Below are 9377 nucleotides of genomic sequence, written 5' to 3'. Positions count from 1 at the left end.
GTGTGGACAGCTTGCATTGAAACAAATCTCGTGCTCCACACTTAGCAACACAGTCATCTTTGACTTCTGCATTGCACGCAGCTTTAACTTCAAACTTGCTGTCACAAGACTCTCTACACGCCCCCCCCACAATCCTAGTGAGGCTAGTGACACCACACCGAGTCTGTCTCTTAGTTTCACATAGGATTGGCGACTCAAGGGTTTAGTAAATATGTCAGCTATTTGATCCATCGTGGGCACATGCCTCAATTCTATCTCCTTTGCAAGAACCTTGTCTCTAACAAAGTGAATATCTAACTCAATGTGTTTAGTTCTAGCATGTAGAACTGGATTCGATGCTAAGGCCATAACACTCATGTTGTCTACCCAAATAACTGGACTTGATCCTTTTGGAATTTTTAGTTCTCCAAGCAAAGAGTTGAGCCATGTTAACTTCTGAAGCAGCTTGAGCCAGACTCCTATATTCTGCTTCAGTGCTTGATCTAGCCACAACACTTTGTTTTTTCACACACCAAGAAATGAGATTACTTCCAAAGTATGTACAAAACCCACTTGTCAACCTTCTATCATCAATGTCAGCAGCCCAGTCAGCGTCAGAAAATGCAGAGATGACACCATTTGATCTATGAATTTGAATTCCATAGTCTAAAGTTCCAAATAGATACCTCAATTTTCTCTTCATGCCATCCAGTGTGTATCAAGTGGTGCAGCCATGTATTGACTGACCTTGTTTACAGCAAAATTTATGTCTGGCATGGTGATAGCAGCATATTGAAGTGCCCCGACAATGCTTCTATACAGCTTTGAGTCCGAGATAGGTTCACCAACATGTTTGCTCAGTTCACAGCTAGACACCATAGGAGTTGGACTTCCTTTAGCTCCTGTCATATTTGTTTTCTTTAAGAGATCCTTGATATAGGCAGACTGATATAGATGTAATCCATTCTGAGCAGTCTTGATAATTTCAACTCCGAGAAATAAGCTCATCTCCCCAAGATCTTTTAAAGAAAAATGAGAATCCAGCTGAGATATGACCGTCTTGATGGATGATGGAGAGTTACATGTGATCAACATATCATCTACATAGATGAGTAAATAGATTACTTCATCACCTCTTTGTCTGAAAAACATTGAAGCATCAGCCTTGGACTGAGAATACCCAAGAGACATCAAAACAGAGTGGACAATGAAGAACCAAGCCCTTGAAGCTTGTTTGAGGCCATAGATTGCCTTATTGAGTTTGCACACCAAATGTGGACCACTTTGTTCAAAACCAACAGGTTGTTTCATATATATATCACCATCCAATTTACCATTCAAGAATGCATTGTTAACATCTGGTGAGGTCGAGATCGACGGATTGGAATTGGATCAAGTTATATGGAAGATAACCAATCCGGTCGGATCAGTTAGCAAATTGTCGTTGCCACTTAATCAAATCAATCCTCAAACCGACTCACGCAAGAAAATATTTATAACTCCCAATTTTGCACAACTTTAACAGTAAAACGGCAAGTTCGGGGTCGATCCCACAGAGAAGTTGGTGTGTCGAGTGTGTGAGTAGTGAACAGAGGGGGTTGGCTGCTGCCACGCTTTAACTTGGGAGTTTTTAACTACTGTTTTTAATCTAGGCAGAATTAAACTAGCTAGCTTGATCAATGGAACTTTAACTACTGGGTCAAGTGAATTGCAGGAAACAGCGGAAATGTAAATGCGATGATGTAAACGAAAAATAACTTCGATTAAACTAAAAACTGAGTACAACGTGAAATTAAACTAAGCTAACACTTCGGAAACTAAGAAAGCGGTAAAAACTGAGAAGAATCTCAGCGGGAAACTTAAGATAACGCTAACAGAAATGAGTATTCTACAGCACTCCCTTCGGTCGCCCTTTTAACTAAGCTATCTAAACTAAACTAGAGAACTGATCTAAACTAAGCTAGGGAGCAGAACTACACTAAGCTAAGCAAAACTAGACGGAAAGTAAAGTGTCGGATTCTCTCTTTGTGATGGCACACCCTCTATTTATAAGCTCGATTCAGCCTCCAGTTGGATAACGATCTTGACAGGGAATATTCGCTAATGCTAAGATGAGCAACTATTGATTGATACGTGCCCTTTCTTCTAGAATGACGACACTTTTGAGTAACAGATTCCTGACTCAGCTCCGTCCTTGCATCTCATAAGCTAGCACGTGTCCCCTTCTAGAACGTCGTCCTTGATAACAGAATGGTGCGCCATATCCAGCTCATTTCCTCACGCGTTCTTCTTCTAGAAGCCAGCGGTCCCCGCCTAACTGCTTGATCACTTCCCCTTGATCAACTCCCCCGATTCTTGGCCTTTTATCGCCTTTTGTACTTGCTTGATCAGTTCGGCCTTGCTGCCTTGGTCAAGTGACATTTCTGCACATTTAACACTTGTTTTGCACGATAAACCGATCAAGTAGCATACATTTTACCCTTAAACCGATGCATGAAATAAGCCTTATCAAACTGCTCACACTTAAAACATACTTGTCCTCAAGTATATAAAAAAAGAAAAGAAAAAGATAAGGCAATTTCAGGCATGGTTTACTTATTTCACAAGTAAAAAAAAAACGAAAAGAGAAACAAGACCTTAAGATAAAAACATGTATTCACATGCATGCATTAGACCGGATAATTTTCTGACAATCATACCCGAGGTCGAGGTCACTCCATTTGCCAGTAGCTTGTGTTTTTTCTCTTTCGCTTTTGCTTGATCAAGGTGTCAACTTGTCATGATTGCTCAATTTAAAAACCACTGTTGGATTCACTCAATCAATCATTTCTCACCAGAGATGTTAGGACTGTTCACTCGGTGTTGCCATAAATTTAATACTTTGAATCGGACTGCACAAGATAGTTCCTTAAGGTTTTTGTTTTGGGTTGTAACGGGGCTCAAGGGTAGTAACGTATTAGGGTAGGGTCCTAGGGGTTCTAAGTTCAAAAATAAAATTTAAAAAGAAAAATCACATGAGTCAAAAAACCAAAGATTTGACTAAACTCGCTGGACCAGATTTGGGATATTTATTCTTCCTCTTCTTGATGCTCTTTCTCGGTCAAATTTCGACCTTTAGCCTTTTAACTTTCGGCTTAATTTTTTTTTTACTTCTGATTTTCTGGGTCAGGTTACAGCTATTTTCTGCCCCTTTCTTTTTCTCAAACCTTTTCTTCATTCCTAATTTTTTTATATGATCAACCCGACTACCCTTTATTTTGAACATTCTATCGTCATCCCCTTTTGTTATATTTCATTTCTTTAACCCTTTTTCTCACGTGATGTAAAACGTAAAATTTGGTTTTAAGGCTTCAAAGAATGGGTAAAAGTGTATGGGCTCAACGTGGTTAACTAAGGGGTGCCTTGATTAGTGAGGCGGGTTTGTGGAACGAAGGAAAAAACGGCTCAAGTGGTTAAGTCCTAATGCCTTTAGTCCTTACTACTTGTGCAATTTTCATCTCAATATTAAAAGTCAGCCTCTCGTTAAAATATCTTTTGTAAAAATAGTAGAAAGTGTTCTACTTTTAGCTTATAACTCACATATAGAGAGGCTTCATAGTTGGTTTAGAAATTGAGCGTTTCCATCATACTTGTATCGTTCAAATTGATCAAGTTTTTGCAATCAAGTTTTTACATGCGAGCATACTGAATCCTTTTTCTAACTCTTCCAAAAGGTAATCAAGTCTTCCATTTATCCAATTTCATGCATATTGCCTATTTATCTTGAATAGAAATGAGAGTAGAGAGATAAAAACTAATTAATACAAGTGGTGCAATTGAAAATAAATCGAAACGAGCCGTATATATACAGTTTTTAAAAAAATCAAAATTACTCTTATCCGTCGGGCGCTCACAATAGCGGACGAGACGACGGACACCGCGACGGACGAGGGGTCGTCCATCTGGCTCGTCCGTGAGTGGGACGCCGGTCTCAATAGTGGACAAGCGCGACGGACGAGCGGCTTGCCGGTCGCTCGTCCGCCGGCTCGTCCACTATCGTGGATGCTCTAAATGCTACATCTGGTAATATCTAATTTTCTAAATTTATTAAAACAAATTTATTTATGTATGGTTTGCCACTATTTATTATTGATAATTGCCTAAATTCATACTCCCTCCGTCTCACTCAAAATTTCCACATTCTTGAGTAGCACGGGATTTTAGGGGAAAATGTAAGTAGAGAAGAAAAAGTGTTTGAATATTTTAATGAGGGGGAGATGAGAGAAAGATTCATTTCTAAATATAGAAAGAGGACATCTTGTGTGGGACAAATTAATAAGGAAAGGTTGACATTTTGAATGGCACGGAGGGAGTATAAAATAAACTGGAATAAATAATCTTCTTGATATAATATAATTAAGTCAATTTAACATACTACATACATTAATTAGACATTGTTGTGTGATGCACTTTTTATTAGTACTGAATAAACTTACAAGTATACAAAGTATATATAGTATAGCTAAAGGTCAGTACCAGATATTGAACACAGGGAAAACGATCACAGACTGTCTACCTTCTATTCCCTTTGTCCCATTGAAGATGACCCACTTTCATTTTTGGTTTATCCCAATCAAGATGACCCATTACTAAAAATGGAAACACCTTTCTCTTTACTTTATTCATTCTCTCTTACTCCCTCCGTCCACCATTTAAAGAACTCTTTTGCCATTTGGTTTGCCCGATTTATTGAACCATTTACTTTATTCCACTTTTAGTATGTGGATCCCACATCCCACCAACTTTTTACAGTCACAATCTAATATAAAACTAATACTTTAAATAGGTCTCACATTCCACTCACTTTCTCATTTTACTTTTCTCATAAAGTAACATTTCTTAAAACTCATGCCGAGTCAAAATAACTCTTTAAATGGTGGACAGAGGGAGTACTTTACTCTCTCCTCTTCACACACAAAACAAAATCGCATAAATTCCCATGCCGCCAAAGGAATGGATCATCTTCCTTGGGATGGAGGGAGTACTAGGCTTCTTCTACTATTGGAGAAAACAAAGATTTTTGGTTTTTGAAAGTAAAATTTGTAAAAACAACGAAAGCAAATAACAGATGCAAATAAAAAACACAAAGAATAACCAGATGAGATAAGGGAATTTCCGGGATGTGCTTTCACAGTTATGGTTTATACAAGTTCCAACTACAACACCCTAGCATAGTTCATACCTTACTAGAATGAGTCACACATTTATTGTCCATGCGGCACAAAGTAGATTATGGACATTAGGGGCGTCAATCCTAGATTAGTAACTCCTAAAAGCTCCTAAGACTCTTAATGTTCTCGCTCTCAATTAACAGTGTCGTTTTAAGTGAAGCTAATTGTACAACCAAGCTCTTCTAACTTGCAAACCTTCTCTCACGATTATGTTGCAAGTCATTCATCATAGAATGTGTCACTCAAACATGAAGCAATTATCCAACACTTAGAATAGAAGTACAGTAATGAACAAAATGGATATTAAATAATAGGAACTGTATAAACCAAAGTCGTTACTAGCACATCCCTAGAATTCTTAAGTTTAGTTACACATGATGGAATAAACTAAACACATAGTTTGTAGGGAAAGCAAAGAAAACATTAAAACTAAAGCAATAGAACCCAATGTTGAATCTTGTAGTCTTGATCTCTCTTGATTCCACACTTCAAACACCTTGGATCTGATAAACAGTGGAAGGAACACTCAAATATATACTCCGAAATTCTGCAGCAAAAGGTCCCCCTGATGAAGCTTGGAGTTTAAATAAAAGTCCAAATCTCACATATATTAAAATCTTCAACAGAATAATATTGCAAAATACATTAAAAATTAAAAATTACATAATTAAAATCCTAAAAAATAAAATTACATAATTAAAATCATAAAAAAAAAAATTACATAATTAAACTCATAATCAATAAAAAATACATAATTCAACTCCTAAAATAAAAAAACCACTACTCGTGGCCGAATTTCGCCCAAATGTGTTTGATAGGTCTTCTTGTAGCTCAACGTGGGTTCATGTATCGCGCATTGTGTGCCTTGTTTCGATCCTCTCACCCACCGTAGTATGCACACCTCGGCGTGGGGGAGACCTCGCGCTTGAGCTTCCGGCTTCATCCTCGTCGTAAAAGCTAGCCGCCCTCGGTCCTTCGTCGGCTATAATCATTTTGTGTAAGATAATACACATGTACGTGATGTCGGTGATATTTTTCACGTACCACAGCCGAGACGGGGCCTTCACAATGTTGAATCGAGCTTGAAGGACCCCAAAGGCTCTTTCGACGTCTTTCCACGCAGACTCTTGACGCTGCGCAAAAAGAACCCATCTCGGGTCTTGCGGGTTGCAGAGCATCTTCACGAAAGTTGACCACCTTGGGTAGATACCATCGGCGAGATAGTAACCCATGTGGTATACATTTCCGTTGACGGTGAAGTCGATCGCTGGTGCTACACCATTCAACACATCATTGAAGATGGGTGAAGAATAGAGCACGTTCAAGTCGTTGTTGGATCCTGCAACACCGAAATATGCATGCCAAATCTATAAGCGGTAGTCGGCGACCGCTTCAAGGATAAGTGTTGGGCCGCCACCTTTGTGGCCGCTTAAGTGTTGCCCCCTCCAAGCACTCGGACAATTCTTCCAACTCCAATGCATGCAGTCAATGCTGCCAAGTATACTGGGAAAGCCATGGACTATTTCGTGAAGACGAAGCAACCGTTGGCAATCATCGGTGGTGAGTGCCCGAAGGAATTCATCACCGAAAGCTGAACGAACGCCCTCGCAAAACTTTTTAAGACAAAGGATTCCAGTGGACTCACCGACATGCAAATACTCGTCGAAGAGGTCGGCCGTTTGCCCAGTAGCGAGTTGTCGGATGGCACACGTACACTTCTGCAACGCCGAGAGACTTTGTCGACCGGCTGCATCTGGACCTGTTTGGAAGTATTCAACACGGGTGGACAATGTGTTGACAATACGCATAAACAAGCGCTTTGACATGCGAAACGTTGCCTAAAGTAATCTTCTGGAAACTGCGGCCGGTCGGAAAAATAGTCGGCAACGAGCCTTTCGTGGGCTCCCTCCCGGTCATGATGAATGTAGCGGCGAGTTGATCTAGTTGGTTGAGGAGGAGAGGCGGGGGTATTCGCTGCGACATATGCTTCATAAGCGGCACGATGTTGTTCGTAGTATTCTTGTTCTTCGCGCTCCGCTTCTGCAATGAGATGGGTGAAATCCATTTGAGGTTTTGAGTGAGAGATGAAGGTATAGATAAGTTGTATGAAAAATATGAATGAGAGATGAATGAGAGATGATTTGATGTGAAAAATGGATGATGAATGTGTCTATTTATAGATGATTTTGGGGGAAAATCAAAAAAAAAAAAAAATACAGAAAAACGGGCAAAAAAATGGCCATTTTTTGGGATTGTGAAAATATTTTTTGGTATTATTTCGATTTTAAAAAATAAAATAAAAAAATGATTTCCAACGGATATGCCGTTGGCCAATCAGAACGCGTCACATCGCCTGCTCGCTGGCACGGACGTGCTCGATGCATCGAGCAGCGCCGTGCCAGCGGCGCGAGCGCAACGGCGGACAGCGTCTTCGTGCCGCTGGCACGAACGGACGGATGTGTCCCTGCTCGCCGATGTGGATGCTCTTAGGCAGCGATTTTTGGTCATTTTGTGGAGTCGCTATTTTATATGGGGTTTAATTGGCTCGTTATTCAAATGGCAGGGTAATTTAATTTTGTTTAATTTGATAAATTTGTAATGTTTTATTGAATTTTATTCCAGATATATTACTCCCATCCGTCCTATATAAATAGGTCATATTTCTTTTTTCGTCCGTCTCATACAAATAGTACTTCATATCCATTTATAGCAACATTTTTCTCCTTTATCTTTTACTTTATTATTTGGGCTCATTATCCACTACACAATTTCAACTACTTTTTCTCATTTTCTCTTACTTTACCAATTATACATTAAAATTCGTGTGAAAACTAAATAGCCAATTTCTATGGGACGGATGGAGTATTAATTTGTAGTTGGGACCGATGTCGGGCTGTCGGGAGGGCTAGGTTCGTAGTCGCGGTTGGGAGTGTGAGTCCCTACCAGACTAGGTGTAATTATAGTAAGGTTTTTAACCTTAGGCTTAATTCCCTTTGTTAATTAGGGAGCAGTAATCTGGTTACCGACAGGGGAAAGGGGAAAAATAACCAATTCATATTAACAAGTAGCTGTACTAAATCTCAACTGATTAAGCTAATCTCCTTTAGCAGTAATTGTCAAATCATGCTATGTTAGCCACAGTTGTATTAAATCAACCACTTCATTAAATTCTATGGGTTGTTTTAGCTAACAACTCTTACTAACATTGCTTACACTTGTCCCACTAATTTAATATACGAATTTAATCAAAGTTCAAACCAATCGATTCAAGCAGTATTTGTGAAATATTCCAAAGGTTTGATGGCGTGTTTGACATTTGAATGAAGACATAAGCCACTTTTTCTAATTAACAATAAGTTTGATTTCCATTACCATTTCTGGTGTATTCTTAAAATCCACATACTAATTATCAAAACCTAATGAATGCTGAAATACTCAAAGTGGAGGCCGGATGCATCAGTGATAGTCAAATAACTACAGGTGTTTTTTTGAGGTAATAATTGTAGATGTTTAAGCATGCAGTAGCCTAATTTTATTTAAGAAATTTAAGTGAAATTGTTTTTGAATTATAATTCGCTTAATCTCAATTACTGTTAAACAGGTCCAGTTAACACATTATGTTCGACTTATAGGTTACTAATATTGCTTTTATTTTCCTGATTCAAATTTATTATATTACGAGCATGTTGGGCTCTATATTATGACAAAAGGTCGCCATTTTACAATCAGACCATTTTGGATAATCAAACCAGGCTGTGCAATTCCCTTGCCCAGACTCTCCTAATCAAATGCCTTTCCTAGCCCTTCCATCAGTCCATATAATTAGGACCATAATTTTTGACATAATACGATAATTCAATACGAATACGAATACGCATGAAGTTTTTCTGATACAAACAATTTTTAGGTTTCATCTAATAATAACCCAATTCAATACGATTTGTCAGCCCTATACGTAACCACCTTATTTTCATGTTGACCGAATAGTCAATATGATTGTCTCATTTCTAGTGTGCCATATATTAACGAATCCTGCAGCTTTTCATTCGTTGTTCCCACCCACGCCATAACTAGCACGTGGTACACTACTCTAATTTCATGCCACCCTAAATTTTTTATAAAAAATTTAAAATAGAGTATTAAAATAAAAGAAATGGATAAAAATTTTATGACTCTTACTTAAATTGT

The sequence above is a fragment of the Salvia splendens genome, unplaced genomic scaffold, assembly GCF_004379255.2.
Source record: "Salvia splendens isolate huo1 unplaced genomic scaffold, SspV2 ctg664, whole genome shotgun sequence".
NCBI classification, from domain to species: Eukaryota; Viridiplantae; Streptophyta; class Magnoliopsida; order Lamiales; family Lamiaceae; genus Salvia; species Salvia splendens.
Note: the sequence above shows the minus strand (reverse complement) of the source record.